The 19,805-nt window shown below is 37.0% G+C and overlaps 1 long non-coding RNA gene across 1 annotated transcript; it reads right to left on the reverse strand.

The window, feature by feature from the left end:
• Positions 1–11,907: 11,907 nt before the first annotated feature.
• Positions 11,908–13,364, reverse strand: LOC131300211 (uncharacterized). Its single transcript, XR_009190895.1, has 3 exons — positions 12,797–13,364; positions 12,540–12,602; positions 11,908–12,126 (listed from the first exon to the last, which is right to left on the reverse strand). It is a non-coding gene; the product is annotated as an uncharacterized LOC131300211 (long non-coding RNA).
• Between the last annotated feature and the right edge of the window lie 6,441 nt (positions 13,365–19,805).

Raw genomic sequence — 19,805 nt, forward strand, 5'->3', positions numbered from 1 at the left:
CTCCTCCTCTACTTTGCGAAATTACCACAAAATCCCACAAACCAAAGCAAGCTAGTGTTTAAAAGGTCGGGGTATTTCGGTCCGATCCAGCCTCCTTTAGGCATGCAAGCATGGATCACTACTACAAAAATAGATAAAGATCTTGGTCATTTGGTGTGATCTTTCACTTTTAATCTTGCATTCAAAACCGTGGTCTATTAAGGTGTAACTAAAAATCTCTATCTTTTAACCACAGGATAAAAATCGTGATTAAAACTCATTTAAACCGTGACTAAAAACATAAAAACTATGATTAAAATGATAAAAACCGTGACCTTTAATAGCTTAACATCTCAGTTTTATTACAAAACCGTGGTTGTTTAGAGAGAAATAATCTCAGTTTTTGAAAAAACCGAGATTAAAAGTGTTGTTTTCTTAAGGGAAAAAATTCTACTCTATTTCTCCTGTTGGATTTTGGAACCCAAGTCTCTTGAGTTTTATATAGAAGCTTTAACCAACTACACCAGTCACACTTTTCAATATATAATTGAAATATTTAATATATAACATATGCGTTTAACTTACAACCTCAGTTTTTAGATGACTGAGATTAAAGATTCTTTTTATCTCAGTTTTTCTGAAATGAGATATATTCTTTCATATACAATCTCAGTTTTTCAAAAACGAGATCTATTCTTTAAGTTATAATCTCACTTTTAAATTACTGAGATTAAAAAATCTTTTCATCACGGTTTTTTTCGAAACGAGATATATTCTTTCATATATAATCTCAGTTTTTTGAAAATGAGATCTATTCTTCAAGTTACGATCTCACTTTTTAGATTACTGAAATTAAAAAATCTTTCCATCTCAGTTTTTTCGTGTAACTGAGATGAAAACTATAGTCTATAACATTTTACTACGCTTTTACAAAAAGTGAGATCTTTTTAGTTTTTGTACCGTGATCTTTATATTATTTTGTAGTAGTGGATAAATACTCCTCTTTCACAGTAACAGTCCAAAGACTTGACTTGCAATGCAGGTTGGAAAAAGCCATGCAATGAAGTCCTTGTAATTACTTGTCGCACATGCAGATTGGGAATCTCACTTACCAATATGACACGGCATGATATGTATTGGACACGCCAACGCGAAGTGTCCAACCAAAGATATTGTATCATCGAGACCAATTAGAAAATTGTTTAAGAAGTTCATCGCAGCCGTAAAGATTTAAATCATGGTACAGGCCGAAGGCCGGGGAGCTCATCAATGATTTGGAGGAAGAAGATTTTTGTTTCATTTCTTTTCTCATCATTTCACAACTGTAACTGTAGTTTTATTACTTTATTGCAATACCAAATGTGGAAGTAAGGAAAATTTACAAGATTTGGTCAATTTGAATATCAATGTTATAGCAAAAAGAGAAATAAAAAGGTGAAGTACTGATCCAAAATTCCAAATGTCTTTTTCTCTAGGGGTAAATTTTGCTAACCCCCATTGTTACTTATTCGTTAAAATTAGAGACAACATTACGTATATAATTCTTACACTAGGATTGTGCCTTCATCGTGTATTTGAGAAGAAATCGCCTCAAAAAAACAGAAAAGTGAAGAGAAATACTCCATAAGAAAACTTATTTTTTTAATCGAAGAAATATAATTAAGGACATGATAAACAAAAAAACTAAAGTAATTTATCAGTTTGGTTTATTTTTCTTTCTTGTCATAAATCTCTTTGCAAATACCTAGCTAAGTGAAATGCAGCCTTAATTTTATGTAATTAAACTCCAAAATGCACTTAAATCTGCAATAGTTTTCATATTAGGGGGATGCTTAAAAGGTAAAATGGTAATTTTGTGGCCTTACGCCTTAGTGTTAAAATGGGTCGAAATGAATTAATTCAATACTCCGAGAGAGTTTTATGTAGTTGAGATTTTTTTTATTTTAGTTAGAAATATTTAGGGCCTAGCTAAAACAGCTGGAATGCAAGCACCTTATGTCCCTTTCTGGAGATGACTCCTCTTCCACAGTAACAGACATAGACTTGACCTTCATTTTCCTGGAAAATGTTAGTTTTTGGAACCATGCAATGAAGTCCATGTAATTAATAGTAGCATGACGATGCAATTTTCCAAAATAGACTTGAAGAAGACCTCTATTTTTCCTGTCCAAGCACGCGAAATACGAGATTTATTAGTCAATTAAGAATTTGAGTGCTGCTAGGGTATCCCAAATGGAGCACTAGGTCCATAATCATGTGGTTTCGTTGTGCTCCTTAAGTCTTTGCTATCTTTGGTCTTTGTTTTTGGAATTGTGTCCTATGTAGCGTTCGGTATGGGCTAGGCTAGCCTTTGTTTAGGTATGGGAGTTGTTTTTTGGTTGATCTTTTATGGGGTTTGCCCTGTGTTTGTCTTGGGAACTCTCAAGGTTATACCCCAGGTCCTTTATGTTTTTTCGGTTGATTTCTTAATGGACTAACTTACCAAAATTAAAAATGATTTCATATTAATTCAATGAAGATGTCAAATTGAGGCTTTATAGCTTTGGAACCTGTGAAGCACCGGCACAACATGGCATCATAGGTATGGGTGCCCAATCGGAGTTATTAGATTTAATTTGTTTTTTTATATATAATAATTGCATTTTCTAAAATTATTGTCGTGGCGGCCGCCGCCACTAGACCCCCTCTAGTTCCATTCTACTGATTAGGATCAGACCGTTCAGCAACACGAGGAACCAGCTCCTGACTCTAGTACTACAGCTCTATCTCACACTGGAATGCAAGCACCTTATTCTCATTTCTGGAGATATTTCCTCCGTCAAGGTAACAGCCAAAGGATTAGACCTTTCATTTTCCTGGAAGACGTGAGATTGGGAAGGGCCATGCTCTGAAGTCCATGTAATACTGGGTATAGTACAATAATGCAGTGTCCAAAATTGACTTGACAAAGACCTATGTTTTTCCTGTCCAAGCATGCGAAATATACAAAAATATCATTTAATTGGTCCATAATGTGGTTTCTTGTTGCTTGTTTTTTTCGCTATACTTGGTCTTTGTATTGGAATTGTGTCTTATGTACTGTTGAGCATGGGCTGGGCTAGGCTAGCCTTAGTTACTGCCCAATTATTATAAACTAAACATTATCAAATTGATGGTTGGATTCCACCATCTTTTAGTAAATTGAAAGTTCTCTTTACCGATATATAATAGGTCTTTATCTGATTTCAAATGAGAGAGGTGCGAGCATTTTACCGAAATGATTTAGTTTTCAAATCACCAAGGGTAAATTGGTCATATCTTCTTTTTTTTTTGACACGAAATTGGTCATATCTTTATATATACAAAAAATTATAGATTCCAACTAGCTTGGGTTGAAAAGTAGACTCAACAAACTTTTTAACGGTTATAACCTTGCAAAAAACGGAGTTTGGGAGTGTCCGAGACAAACTCACAAAGTTTGAAGAATTTGTGGAGCTTAATTTGTGCGCCCCAGGAGCAATTCTATGGGGCGCACTTCATTGGGCCCCGGGCACATCATCGAAATTTCAAAACCGACCTAACTTTGCAGTCTTGCCGTGGACACTCCCAACTCTGATTCGCACGTGGTTTGAATTGTTAAAATGCTTGCCTAGCCTTCTTTCTAACCAAATGATTTTGACTCCAAAATCATCTATAAATCAAAAAAAATCATCTATAAATCAAAATCTATGATGGATTTTCCCTCAACATGGCGAAAAACAAAATATTTTCGAAAAATTCTTAAATCACTCTAACTTTAAACCAAATCAAAACATATTTCTTATCGATGCATAGAGTATTCAAATTACTAAAAGATGATGAAATTAAACCATAAAAATAATAGATTTGGGTTTACGAATAGTTGGTTGAAATTAGACCGGCCAATTCAAATATCGTCGAAGCCACTAAGGCTAAAACACGTCTCTGCGCCCTTCCATTCATTTTTTTTTTTTTTTTAACTTTGCCAATTGAATTGTCTATTTGGAAGATTGGTCCTCCGATCCTCCTCTGTCGTTTTTTTTTTTTTTTATGTTTTTTTTTTTTATGTATTATGTAGTATCATGGTGCATGACTCTCTTCGCATTAACATGTTTCAATAGTGATTTCCTTCATTATCTTTTGTACGCAGAACTATTCCCAGCTCTTCCCATTTGTCTATGCCCAAGTCTTCCCAATTTACTAGGAAAATATTGGTAGAATGCAATAGAATGCTCTATCTCGGTGGATGTGGCTTGACTGGAAAAAATAGGCAAAATCTGAATGGAGGATTTGGAAAAACTCCAACCGTTCAAGAGGGTTGATTTTCGGATAGGCATTAATCTGCTCTCTTTTTTTGTCAAACGATATAAGAGATCATTTTACATTAGATATGAGGTACAAATGACTAATCCGGGACACTACATCAATTGTGAGAGTCCACGAGACAAAGTCCAAAATTTCAACCAATACAAGAATAAACCCATTATAGGGTAGAGTCTTCACCCACACGCAGGTGGGAAGACTCGAACTCTTGACCTCCTAGTGAGATGCAAGAGTCCTAGCCTTAATGTACTAACTCGAAATTTTTTTGCTAAAATATGTATGTGAAAATTTTCTTTTGCAGTAAACTTCTGCTTTTTAAGTTTGGAAATCCACATAAGTACGGAGTATTATTTTTGGCTGAAAAGAATTGCTCAAAAGAACTGTTGATTCCTGAACAATCCCTAGATCTTCCCATTAGTCTCTCCCCATTATTAGTCTTTCCCAAGTCTTCCTAGTAGGAATTTACTAGGAAAAGATTGGTAGATTCCAATAGAATGCTCTATGTCACGATCCAAAACCAACCCTGGAAGTCGTGACAGGCCAAGCGGGTGTTAAGCCGCCGAAAGCCTGCTCATAGTCTAGTTTAGGGATTTCTCACATCAATGTCATTTTAAACCATATAAGCAAGGTATGCGGAAGCATAGAATAAATAACATAATTCCAGGGCTTCTAAGTGTACAAGTATAATAATTACAAACCATTAGCCCACACACAATTCTCCACGGTTATTCTAGCACCCCATTCAGCCCACAACTTGCTATCTACCTTAACTTGAAAAATTAGAAAAGATTTTCATAAGCCGAAACTCGGATGAGAAACGTATACCAAAGTTACAAGTTTGACCATGGAAATACCTCACTTAGTAAAATAATTCAAGAGTAAAGCACATTTCAAATATTCTCATCAAATTCTCCAGTACATGCATTTTAGTCCATAAGCTCATTTATTTGGTCCAAAAGATGGACCCTTTTCATTTCATTTCTCTTTCAACTTTTGCACTTTTGAGCGATAATAGCATTCAACGGTATTTTTGCCAGTCGGTTGGGGGGCGACCCCATTGAAGAGTAATAAGATATCATTACCCGGTGATGCCTGGCTGCATCTCCTACCTTATTACTTCCCGCCACTAGTATCTTTACCCGTCCCCTAGCGCTCGGAACACCGTTCGAATGAATCATATTATCACGAGCATGTACTCGCAACCAGTAAAATTCAAGTTTCCAAAACATATTGCCATGGTCTAATTTAATTGCAACTCAAAAGATTTACAAACCAGCCATCGCATGGATTAACATCAATTAAACCAACGAGAAAGTTCAAATTCCATATTTTCTAGCAAAATCAAGCAATGGCATCTCATTCCAAAATTTCAGAAAATATATGTAACTAAGGTATGCGCAACTCACCAAAAAGTAGCGTCTAGCTCATCACGCATGCGAACTACTCCATTGAATTGATACCTAAGTAGAAGCGCACTGATTATCACTAACCCGAAAATATGGCTAAGTAATTAGTCTAAATTAGGACACCCCTGTAGGACCAATAACAAATAGTTATCAAATCTCCCAAAAAAATCCAAGTCTAAACCTTTTCCACGGATTGAAATTCTAAAAAGACCATAATGAAATAGTTATCTATTTAATACTTTATGAAAAAAAACGTCAAAAATAGTTACTACGTACTCCTGTGAGTTCGTCCGAAAATTCTGAAATATTTAGGGATAAATTGAGGGAATGGGACCTAAAACTCAACAACCAATCTGATCCTTTGTCAAAAATAAGTATCCTTTGAGATTATAAAATGGGTTTCATGGTGGAGGGCTCAAAAATTAGGAGTAGGGATCAAGAACAATGAAGGATAGGAGAATTCAAATTTACTGGTTAAGTTTCCTTGACTTCCGAAAAGAAATTGATGTTGAACGGTGATGGCCATGGCTGGACCAGACCTTAAAGGAGAAAAATGGCTGCCGCCTGCTCCTTTGCGCGCGCTCTCTCTCTCTCTGTAAACGGTGGAAGAAAACAGAGGAGGTTGATATCCTAATTACTAACTAAGAGTAATTAACTCATATAATATCCTTGCACGTGAGTATATATACTTCGGTGGATTCCAAAGATGAATCAGCACCCATTTCACCCATGCATGCCACATGCCACCACAACGCACCGCATTGCACCACGTGGCGCTTCATGCCCGATCGTCGCTATTTTCGTCTGTTCGCGTACAAATTCCGGTTTCCAAAAATTCTCATAATTTCAACATAAACAAATAAAAATATGAGGGTCATCGCAGCGGTGTTCGATTTTCAAGGAAAAATCCTAACATAGAATAACTCGTACCGTGTATCAGATGTAACTCAATTGTCCCATTGAAATTCACATTTTTTTTTATACCATGATACACTTCACTTAGCCTGCCTTACTATTCGAATTAAATTAAAGTGTCGAGTTTCTATTCGGATCGCGTGACTATAATTTAAAAAATCAGGATTTTACACTCTATCTCCGTAGATGTCGCTTTACTGGAAAAAAAAGACAAAATGTGAATGGAGGACTTGGAAAAACTCCAACTCTTCAAGAGGGTTGAGTGTTAATTCTACGGCAATCATTTTGTTTTGTAGACTTTTCCATGGTGATATGATTATCACGGTAACATGTTGTATCATCGTGGAAGACTCTATTTCCTCTTCCTTTTGTACTTCAAAGTTTGAGAAAAGGGCAAGGAAAATTAACTCCTCCTTCAGCTTTCCTAATTCCTTCTATCTTCTCTCTTTCACAGTTAATCAATATTTCTTTTTCTTTTTTCAACAAAAAAGAAGAATACACTTTCCTTTAAGTTCTCTTTTACTTCTTTTTAATTTTCACCTCCATTTCACATTTTCCAAACGAGCTGAATGGTTTTCTTGTACACAATCTCTAGAAGTCGTTAGTACAATTTTGTTCTAATTACAGGAATTAATATCTTCATCTGCACTGATAAAGAACTTGTGAACACTGTAGGAGACCGTTGTGCTATGAATTCGACATTTCAACAAGACTATACCAATTTACAAGGATGCCAAAAAGAAGAACGAGAGTGGTTGCTTCTCTTCAATCTGGTGCAGGAACTGTGGTGATAGCGTGTTCAAGACGAGCAGAGAGAGTGTGAGCAAAAAATTTCAATTTTAAGGAGATGGCCTTGGGACACAAAATAATTTGGTTGGCATTCGTGACAAAATAATTTGGTTGGCCTTGGGCCTTACCCGTGCCACTGGCTTAGCTTAGTTGGCATTCATGACTAATGACATGGCCTTGGGACACAAAATTTCAATTTTAAGGAGATGAATACAAATGTAGCAAAAAATGTGTAAAAAACATGTTAAATTTTAGAGGCCGAGTATGTATTGTGTTATCCAAACTCTATTAAGTTAATACAATTTTCTTTGAAATTGGATGGTCAGTAATGTGGTGGCCACGCCTTGGTTCGTTTCAAGAGGCTTGTAATGTCCGTTATTGTTCACATCTATGTTGCTAAGAAATGCCTATCATCCCAAGTGGCTTGTAATAAAGAGTTGATTTTTGGATAGGCATTAATCTACTTAATCTACTTACTCGAATCATTTTTGCTAAAATATGTACCGGAAATTTTTCTTTTGCAGTAAGCTACTGTTTTTTAAGTTTTGGAATCCACCATAAGAATTACTCTTGGTTGTGAAGAATTACTCATGGCCGCGTAAAATTGCTCATGGCCGCATAGAATTATTTCTGGACGCGTAGAACTACTCATGGCTGCGAAGAACTACTCAAGGCCACGTAGAATTTCTCCTGGCCGCGTAAAATTGCTCCTGGCCGCGTAGAATTACTCATGGCCGCGAAGAATCGCTCATGGCTTGCTCCTGGCAGCGTAAAATTGCTCCTGGCTGCGTAGAATTGCTCCTGGCCGCATATAATTGCTCATGGCCTCGAAGAATTGCTCCAGGACACGTAGAGTTCCTCCTGGCCGCAAAGAATTACTCATGGCCATGACGAATCACTAATGGTCGTTATGTGAGTAATTATTCAGTGGTTCTACAGCATTATCAAGTGCTGCCCCAAGACTTGTTACTACCAGACATTCTTGTGGAGTTTATATCATTCGTCACTAACGCTATAATATGGTGTGATGATGGCTAAGAACTATGGGCCGCCACGTAGTTTTTGCCCGAGGAGTACCTACTAATGTTCCTCGATATGCCAACACAGAAGAACAATTAGTGACCCCTTACTTGGCTCAACATATCCTATAGAACCTTTGATTGCAAGTGAATTTGTTTGCCACCATCACTGTTGCTGCCATTTATGATGAGGAACTTGGCGAGCCGAAAATCTCTCAACCGGGCAGTCATGTCTTCATCGATGAGAACGTTGCCTGACTTTAGATCACAGTGAACAATTGGAGTTTCACAACGGTGATGAAGGTATTCTAATGCACATGCAGCATCGATCGCTATATTTACTATTGAGGAAGGTTTAAGTTCCGTTCTTGGCGTGATGTATCTTCTCTTGAATGCAACCAATCCTCTAAACTTCCATTGGGCATGTACTCAAAAATTAGTGCTTTAAAATCATCACACCATGAAGAATATCTTAAGTTTGGGAAGCCGGCCGGTGGAAAGTGGAATAGTTCCAGTGATTCTATTCAGTTGTTGCAGCCTGAACAAGCGGCTGAGCTCCAAAACTTAATAGTCAATTTAACAGCCAAAGGTTTAGACCTTTCATTTTCCTGGAAGAAGTGAGATTGGGAAGGCCCATGTAATGCTGGGTAGTACAATAATGTAGTGTCCAAAATTGACTTGAAGAAAACCTCTGTTTTTCCTGTCCAAGCATGCGAAATGCAAAATTTAATAGTCAATTAAGAATTTGTACGCTGTTTGGGGTATGTCAAAAGATCATTTAATTGGTCCATAATGTGGTTTCTTGTTGCTTGTTTTTTCGGTATACTTGGTCTTTGTATTGGGATTGTGTCTTATGTACTGTTGAGCATGGGCTAGGCTAGCCATAGTTACTACCCAATTGTTATGAACTAAACATTATTATTTTGATGGTTGGATTCCACTATCTTTTAGTAAATTGAAAGTTCTCTTTATCGATATATAATGGGTCTTTTTCCGATTTCAAATGAGGGAGATGCGGGCATTTTACCGAAATAATTTAGTTTTCGAATCACTGAGGGTAAATTGGTCATATCTTCTTATATACAAAAAAAATATAGACTCCAACTACTGGGGTTGGAAAGTAGACTCAACAAGCTTTTTAAAGGTTGTAACCTTGTAAAAAACGGAGTTCGGGAGTGTCCGGGACAAACTCGCAAAGTTTGAGGAATTTGTGAAACTTTGTGTGCCCCAGGAGCAATTCTATGCACCCCAGGCGCATCATCGAAATTTCAAAACCGACCAAACTTTGCGGCCTTGCCACGGACACTCCTAAACTCCGATTCTCATGTGGTTTGAATTGTTAGAAAGCTCGTCTACCCTACTTTCTGGTTACAAGTTGAATGCAAGCTAGGGGAGGTTGAATCAAAAACCCTAGTCTCTTCTCTCTCTTGTTTTCGAAACTTTAATCGCTTTCTAGTTAGTTTTAGTTTACTCAAATCAAATCACAAATCCAACTTCCATTTGTTCTCCAAATTAAATTAAAAATTAATTGAAAGTACCGCAACTCAGCTTTTTACTCTTTGTGGACTATCTTGGACTTAACCACTATTCTTTGGAATAATAGTTAATTCTTTGTTTTATAAATTATATTTTTGGTACGAAAACGACAGACCAAGACCGTTGTGTTATTATGAATTCGCCATTTCAACAAGACTAGACCAATACTGGCTAAACACAGCTAGATGAAAAGGAAAATGTGAGAGGCTTCCATTTGCTTGCTGACAGAGAGAGCAGAAGAGGAATAGAGGGGACCCCAATTCACAAGCTTCTCTTTGGTTCTCAAACCTCTTTTAATGGCGGACTCGTTCTAGTATGCATATTGGATCACTTTCCTCTCATCTGTATATTTTTCATCTGTTTGTGCCTCTTTCCTCTCACCCCTACCAACAAGAGTTTTTGCATTTTTACCAGGCGAGGAGCACTAGAGCTACAGTTATACCAAAATACAAGCTAAACAGCTAGATGAAAAACATATAACAACAAAATCATTATTTGCATTTTTTGATCGGCAAATAATGAAGTTGATTCTTTGTCAAAATATTGGTGTCTGGTTAGCTAGTGGTAACACTAAAAGAGAGTTTCGAAGTATAGAACCAATGCACCAGAGAGAGGCTCTGCTAAAGAAGTCCCCCTTCTTTTTTTTTTTCCCTCGGTTACTCTCATCTTCTTACATGGATACTAACTTATATTCCTTCGCATAAGCCTATCGGCTGTTATGCATTCACCAGAGTTTTATTTTGTTGCAACAAGTACCAGATTCAAAATGATAGTTCTTTTAGTGATTGTTTTTAACCAACTTATCTGATACTCCACCTCATATGCAGACGACACCCATTTACATCTAGTTCATGAAGTGTATTTTGTCAGTTTTGGTATCTGATCATCAAGTATCACCCAATGTAACCCAAATTAACAGATCAATCGATTTTGGCAGGTCAATTAGATTTTTGCTGAGCCCTAATTTAAGCATTTGCATCGTCCTCTAAATTTTCAGTTCCAGAAAAACTCAAGCGGACTGAACGATACGCTGCTTCTGTAAAGAGATCCTAGAGATGGGCTTTCCCACACATTACGTACAACTACGAAAATTTACATCCCAACAGAGCATTAAGTGGCACTTACAATACAAAAGCCAAAGGATAGGAAAACATAAGCATGATTCACTGCAAGGCCTAAACCATGAGCACAGTCGTTTTCCTGCGAAATGTAGATTGAGAAGGTGTTCAAGTTGCCATTACCTTCACAAAATTACTACAATTTCTACTTTTACCCAGAAAGAATTCTTGACTCCAGATGTGATGAAGATATTTTTTCGATCCCTCTTTCACTCTTGTGTGGGTTTGGAATCACTGCTCATGACATTTGAAGCTTACAATTTGCCCACATGGGCCTGTCTTTTGAACATTTAATTTGGAGTAGTTATTTGTGGGGTATGAGCAGAACTCTTCCCATTTTGTCCTTGTCTTCAACATTTATTAGCGAAGGTTTTGGTAGGTTGCAATATTATCATCTATCTTGGTGGTTGTAAGCTGAGTTGCAAAAATGACAGGATTGAAAGAAGGATTTGGATCGGAGCAACTCCAATCATTCAAGAGGGTTGAGTGTTAATTCTACAGCAATCATTTTCTTTTGTTAATTTTTCTATCATGGGGGAAAACTCTATTCCCTTGCCTTTTTCTCGGGGGTTTTTTTTTTTCCAGGCGGAGCGCGAACTTCATATATATTTATTGAAAAAATCTTTATATTTCTACGAGAATCACAAAAGTGCTGCATTTCTACAAGCCGAGGAGCACCCGAGCTACCAATAACAAGGCTCTGAATTTTGATGTTCCTTTAGAACGAATCAAGGAGCATGAAAGAGACTTTTCCCGTTCATTTGGTCCAGTGGTTATTGGAACTCAGAATAATATGAGGGTATCCCAATTGAAAATGTGTGCATGAGACAAGCACACATTTTCATCAAGATAGAACGAGAGCCACTATTATTAGAAGTGAAACAAATATGGAACTATTGAAGTATAATAGCAAACAAGAAGTGCTACAACAAATGAGACTATATTTTTGCATGAGACAAGCCCACATTTTCATCAAGATAGAACGAAGAAGGAAAAGGATTTGTAAGCAGAACCTCAGGTAGTTCCCATGCAGCCCAACAATTACTGCAGTTTTTACATCAAGATCAGCTGCTTTGCAGCAGAAACATAAGGCAATATGTCACCAAAACTACCTTTGAAATCTGTAATACAGTCAATACAATTCCAATTCCATAGCTTTGCTTTTGATAAATGATTTAAGCCAATTAAGCTTCAAAGAATTTATGCAATACAAATGAGATATCAAAGGTTCTCTGAGCCTTTTTTACTCCCATCTAACAACTAAAAAACTTCGCATTTTTAATCCTTGAATGGAAATGGACTGGCTGAAACTAATCAAACACATTTTTGTAAACTTGAAACATAATAAGTTAGGGTATAGGTTATCTTGTAATTTCCATTAATTACCATGTAGTTTAACAGGTACTCTCTCTCAAACACCAAATAAGAAAATGGAAAAAGTTAAAACTTTTAGGTACCTCATGACGTTCATCAAGGAGGAGATCTATTTGAGAGTGAACTGAAAATCCATTGGAAGCAACCTACAAATAAATACAATATTAAAAATCCTTGAGATCCACACATCTAAGCGCACTTGGCGAATACTATGAACTTTAGATAACGTTGACCGGGTCCTGTATCCAGTAGTTGTTTAGAGATTGTCATTTTCATTAATACACTATCTACTTCTTCATTGTTCTATTTCATAGAAACGAAACAAAGATTATTAACATACCTTCAGTATTCAGCAGTAACATTGCAAGAAACGCCCTTGGGTCCACTCCTCATGTCTCCCCTCTCTATTAAACCATCATTGTCGCCTCTTACAATAGTAGAAACAAACAAACTAATGAAAAACACTTCCAAGTTATAAGATAAGAACCATCCATGACAAACAAACAACTGTTGGAGACCTCAAGTGACAACAGGGTAGCATTAGGGGTAGATTATAAACATGCAAATTTTTACTTGCATTTATGCATTAAGGATAGAAGGATTACTTTAAGCAATTCAGTTCCTACGTATGCAGAAAATGAGGAACTCCTGTCATCAAATAAAATTTGCAAAAGCTTCATATCCAATTATATTCAAATATTGCAACAACCCGCTTTCCTTGAGTCTCTTCGTGTATTCTTGCATTGATAGGTGCGTAAATATGCCTGTTTACACCCCTTAATTTAGGCTTGTTATGTTCATTTAGTGTGCTACTTGGAGTTTAATACTTGTTAATTGCGTTTCAGGATCCACGGAGCCGTTGGGGATACGTTTGGAGCTAAATTGATAAGAAAAAGACGATCAATAACGCAAAGCGAGCACGAAGGCCGTGGTTAGAGAATGTTATGATTGTCAATCAAAGTAATGAAGAGATGGGAGTGGACTATGCTGATTACCACAAACAAGTTGCATTTTTATGATTGATAAGAACGTTTGGAGCTACGTTATCCTGTCCATGTTACATTGACTACTTTGGCTGGGAGTGGACTATGCTGATGTTCAGGAAATCTTTGGCAGATCAAATTGATAGTTGGGAGTTCTTTTACTTTGTTCTGTATTTGGGTTGATTACTTGTCAATTTTTGAACTTGAATAGCATATGATTGTCGTGGGGTAGGGGTGCCAACATTGTTGAGATCTTACTCTCACGTTGTAATGCTATCTTTGCTTGCCCTCAATATGTTGTACTTCATTCTATCTATCAATAATATTCCTTTCTCGCCGTTCAAAAAAAAAAAAAAAAAAATTTCTCCTAAAAATGTATCATAAAGGATCTGTTTACAACTCACTACTGTCAATCTACTAAACATGTATTTTAATGAACAATTTATATGCATATATACATATACCGATATACATATTCAAAGACCCACATGACTATTCGCGAATAGAGGGTTTTTTATTTTCGTGTTAACTTGGTTCTAAAATCAGTTCATCTTATTCAAAGACCAACACCCTTGGTTCTAACAGAGTTAAACCCAATCATGATATGGCAATCGATAAATACAATCGTTATTGATGGCTTACCTGAAAACGGCTTCACAGTTCACACTACATCTGTAGATTCTGCACTCGAAGAAACCAAGGAGATCAGAGAAAGAAAATAAAGATGCATGTCCAAAGAATTCGTGAGAAAGAGAAAGCAACCGTTAGAATCTCAACATGTAAGCAAAATCAAAAACTGATCATGTAACTACTGGGCTGAGAATTTAAGAAAGGGATTTAATGCGTAAGAAATCACAAAATTTACCAGTGTTATGCGTATTCTGTTTCGAGGTGGATAGGTTTTCGAGTGTGTTCATCTTTGTAGGCGACATCTTTTTCAATTTTACTTGCCATGGAAGAGAGGAGAGAGCTCTGAGATTTATTGAGACTCGTTGTTTGAGTGAGAGAGAAAGAGAGAGAGACCAAATACCTTTTCTCTGTAGTTTTTACTTCCCGGCAAAGCAACGGAAAAACTTGTAAAGGTTAGGGTACAATCGCCGGAAAATTTGGAAGGTAGCAGTGCTATAGACTGAGTACAAATCTTTTTTTTTTTTTTTTTTTTGAAAATGTCAATTTCATTTCATAACAAGCCCGAAGGCAATACAGACTCCATTAAAGATACAAGAATGAACCAAAACTACCAAGACTTGACACAAGCACCCCCTGCAGAAGCAAGACCGACGAAACGTCTAGATTATGAACCAATCTAGGTCCAGGTAGCAGAAAATCCCAAGGGACCACAGCTCAAACTCGAGAAAGCGCAAATGAAATCTGGACACCGAAAACTCCCAGCTACAGTACCCCAAGCGTAGCCGAAGCTGCCAGCACAACTCAGACCCGAAAAGAGGCCCTAATTGCAGCTGAAAACTCCGGCCAAACACCCAAATCCTAACTAAGAGAGATTATTCACCCACCACTAACACCCACCGGATCTAGAAACTAGACTGGTACAAGACCGGCGGGGGAGACCCGCCGGTAGAAAAACCAGGCCAAACATCTGGCAGAAAGGAAAAAAAGGAAAACCTAAAACCCATCCTCACCTTTATTAACTAACCAACGTCCGCCGCTTGCCGGACCACCATACGTCGTCTCCTCAGCTCCGATATGCACCGAAATCGCCAAACAACACGGATGGAACTCCGTCACTAGAGCCGGACCACTAGATAAGAAAACGGAAACACCAGAAGAACAGACGAGAGGAGAAGCAGAGAAAAATGGAGGACAGTAGATCTAGGAGGAGGGAGAAAGGGGGAGGGAGGGGGGGAGGAGGGAGAGGAAGGCGGCAGCGGCTCCCCTCCCCGAATAGATAGATTTTGAGTTAGATGACATACCCCATGATTTCCGACTAAGTACAAATCAATCGGCTGAATAAGGACCAAAAATCAGTGAAATCCGGGAGCAGAGCACCAATTTGCCGAGTGAATTCCGGAGAACTACCTATCATCTCTCTCGCTCTCGACTGTTCCCAACCAAAAGGCAAAATACCAAAACTAACCCCAGCTCCACACACGCAAGGACCAAATAGCAAGGAAAGCTTCAGAGGGCAAAAACGTAAATTCAAATCATGACTTGGCTTACCATAGTTGGTTATTTTATTACAAGTGTATTGATATACATAAGGGCAATAGTCTTTTCATTCTTTCCATCCAAGGGAGTTAGTGATAAGTGCCAAAATATACATATTTTGGCCCTCCAATCTATATTTACTAGTATTGTATATTTGTTAATTGGTATTTATTATGTGTTTTTACGTTTACAGGTCGCTCGAGCTCGGTTTTCATGATTTTTGGATAATGATGGAAGTTAGCAAAAGTTTTGGATTGAAGTGCGAAGTGCATTGAAATTTTGATGGTCAATTTAATATTAGACAAAACCTAAAGGACCACTATGTGATTAATACCTTCAAACCCTACTGACTAGACTCTCTTCTTGCTGCTGCCGTGGAAACTTTTGACGGAAAAGAAGAGGAAAAACCGGGCTGCGCACTGCAGTGCGCACAAGCAGCAACGGCATTGGTTCGGAATATTGTTTATTTTTCTTTCAAGTTATTTGAAGCTTTGTTTAATTACTTGCACTCTGGTAACTCGTATTAATTTTCGTCTGTCATTAAAGTTGTTTGTTGGTTATTGTTTAACTTAGATCTAATGTTTATTTTTCATCTAGCGTAATAGAAGAATGTTTCAAACTAGGGTTTCTTTTGTTTCTGCTTAATAATGAGTGAGTAATCGTATAGGTAGGGTCGTGTGGTGATTAGCACACTGTGGCCAGTCCGGACACTGCTCCTATTTTCAAACTATGTAAAAATGATTTAAGATTGGAAAAATACTTCCCGCAGACGAATCCGAGCATTGTCGGAGTCCATGTGAAATGGGGAATGGGGGTCCAAAACCTATTCTCCACTGCGCATGGGTAAACGGCGACCATAGAGTCTCGCATCTTGCAGGGTATCTTTTTCAATCTAAAATTGAACGTTTTTAAGAACATCGAATGGAGCAGGTTAATCCGGACTAGTTGCGAATGCTTTGAATCTTATGACCATACCTTTCTTTTAATTATTTGAAAAGTACAATTAATTTCTAAGTTTTAGTTAATCTCCGCATAAAACGACAAGGGGTGGCTACCTAAGAGCCCGTTTAAATTATAATAACCCGAGTTTTTAGTCAGCACACATCACCGTCTTTGTGGATTCGACTCCGGATTTACCGGATATTGTGCTACGTCGGTCTCCACCCGACACTTGGGGCAACCCATTAATTTAGGACTAGGAAATCGTCAAGCAGTTAGGTCCTTCAATTGGAAACTTTAATGAGGGGATCTTGCTATAGCGAAAATTAGTAGAGGGGGTGATCGTGAAAAATGAATAAACATGAAGGGGTATCTAAGTAAATAACCCTTTATTAATTCATTGCAATACGGAGTTAGAAAATTTTACAAGATTTCGTCAATTTGTACAGCATTTTAATAGCCAAATACAAAAATAAGAGTGATGCTCTATGTACCGACCGGGAGGGGAGAGAAATCGTACCGATGGCCGTCGGCGGGCCGTCTCCGGCCATCGGACGGCAGATCCGAGCCGTCCAAAAATTTTAAAATAAAAAACCGAGGGGCCCAATGACTTTTTCTCTAGGGGTAAATTTTGCTAACCCCCATTGCTTCTCATTAATTCGTTGAAATTACAAACAATATTACATATAGAACATACATGATAGTGCCTTGATCACGTATTTGAGAAGAAATCGCTTGAACAAAACGAAAAAATAAAGAGAAATATGAGAAGAATTTTTTTTTTAAATTGAAGAAAATATGTATAAGGACATGATAGTGAAAAAACTAATGTAATTTATCAGTTTGTTTTAATTTTCCTTTCTTGTCGTAAATCTCTTTGCAAATAACAGTGTGAAACGCAGCATAAATTTTACGTAATTAAACTCCAAAATCCACTTCAACAATAGTTTTCATATTAGGAGATGCTTAAAGGGCAAAAATGGTAAATTTTGTGGCCCGAGTGTTAAAATGGGTCAAAATGAATTTACTCAATGCTCCTCAGAGAGTTTTATGTAGTTATACTGAACCCCAGGGGTAATTAGTGTAATTTATCTTCCACAAGTTCGAGAAATAGGGGGCGACTATTCGCAGCCCCGTATTTTTTTCCATAACCCGTTAAAAAATTTCAATTATATTCGACAGTTAGTTACCGAATTTGAGATACAATTTCAGCATACAATTACCGAAATATAATATTTTCTTCAACAGTTATTTACCGAAAATGTATGTTCGGCAGTTGTTTACCGAATGTTGAACATATTTTCAACATGTAGTTACCGAAATATAATCTTGTTTTCAACAGCTATTTACCGAAATGTTATGTATGATTTTCAACAACTATTTATCGAAATGTAGTGGGTTAAGGGAGAAAATACAGAGCTGCGAATAGTCGCACCCGAGAAATAAGTAACGCAGGGTTAAGAAACGTGAGCTCTGTAATCGACAAACTTCGCTGGTTGATAATAAGAAGGCTTCTCCCCCTTTTTTTTGACAATTTTCAAACTTATTTTGAAATTACTTTCATGATCCGATTCATCTTGATTGTATAAATCGTAAATTAAAGTATTTTTGTAAAGTATCAATTCAATCAAGTACCAAATGGTTATTAATCGGAGAATATATACTTCTTAAAAAAAATGAGAAAAAGTTAGCCAGGCATACTTGATTACAATCCTTGTGAAACTAGAGAAGAAGACTTCTCTTCTCCTCCATTTTTGAAATTTTTTTACCTTAATTTGAAATCATATCTATGATTGGATTTGTTCACATTGTAGAACTTATTGATTACAATGATTATGTAAGATATCAATTCAATCGTAAACTCCTTAGTATTTAATTGGGGAAGATATATGTCGAAAAAAATTGAGAAAAACCGAGCCGGGAACACTTGATTACAACTTCAAAAAGACTTTTTTTCCTCCTTCCGGTCGTAGGCTCCCTGTCCATATAACATCATCGCCGATCCAAGTTGACATTCACCGTCGCCGATCCGAGTTCTGATCAATTAGTCAGCCGGCAGAGGTGTGTTCGCAACTTGGACGATCGGAGCTGGTGAACTCATCCACGCGGCCACACCCATCCTCTCTCTCTCTCCAATAATGGGTGTTTGCTATTTGTGACTCGAACCGGCTCCCTTAGATTGTTTCTCACATTTTTGGCTGTAATTATGACCCTTAGAATTATATGATTCGAAAAATAAAATCTTCGCATCGGTTCAAACGGATTGAAAATTAGAGCATCTAATTTTTTTAAACCATTTAATAATATAAGAGAAATCTGGATAAAGAAGTGAAAAATAATATAAAAGGGATTGTTGATGACAGTCATTCGGTATATATACCGAAATATTGTAGTGAATGTATTTTACCTAAACTTTTACCTAATTGCTACAGATGAGTTTTCTCGGTTTTAGATAGCTATAATAGCTAATATTCCTTTTTGCTACTCTATTATACATGCTCTAATAGAACAACAAAATAAAAAGGGAGGAAAAACTCTTTTGCATTTTTCTTTTGTTTATTTTTTAATTTATATATATATATATATATATATATATTATATATATAAACTCTTTTGCATTTTTCTTTTGTTTATTTTTTAATATATATATATATGCACAAGTTTACCTTTTTTTAGTTCATATATCTAAATTTTGGAAACAGCATTTTGTCTGCATTTAGAGACTGCTTACAGTGTCAAATGCTGCGCCAGGAAGAGTTTCTAGAAGATGGGCAATGATGGACGAAGGAATTTCGATCGATCGTCGCAAGGGGGTCGTCAGTAGAAGTGATTCTGGAGGGGTTTCCAGAGACATTTTCACTGCTTTTGTCTGGAGTGGTGTTATTAGGAAACGACGCACAACAGGAAAACGGTGCACAACGGAAGATCATGAGAATGTCCGAAACGCTATTTTTAATTTGGGATTGGTTAGGTTAGTTATTCCTAGTATTTTGTAGAGGTATTTTTGGAGGGGAGTGTGGGAAACAAGGCCTTCATCTCCTCGGCTTTTCCTGTCATCGATCTGCGCAAGCCCAAATAACTAGCATTTGAACTACAAGTATACAAATGAGTTTAAGCTAGTAACCAATTTTTTCCGAAGCCCTAAGGATTTAGCAAGATAATTAATTGTTTCTTCCGAAAAGCAGAGGCCGAAACCGTTTCCATCAAAAAAACACATCCCTTCCCTAGTGAGAGAGTTTCGAAAATGTTACTATTTGTTAC

This window comes from Rhododendron vialii, chromosome 9a (genome assembly GCF_030253575.1).
Source record: "Rhododendron vialii isolate Sample 1 chromosome 9a, ASM3025357v1".
NCBI lineage: Eukaryota > Viridiplantae > Streptophyta > Magnoliopsida > Ericales > Ericaceae > Rhododendron > Rhododendron vialii.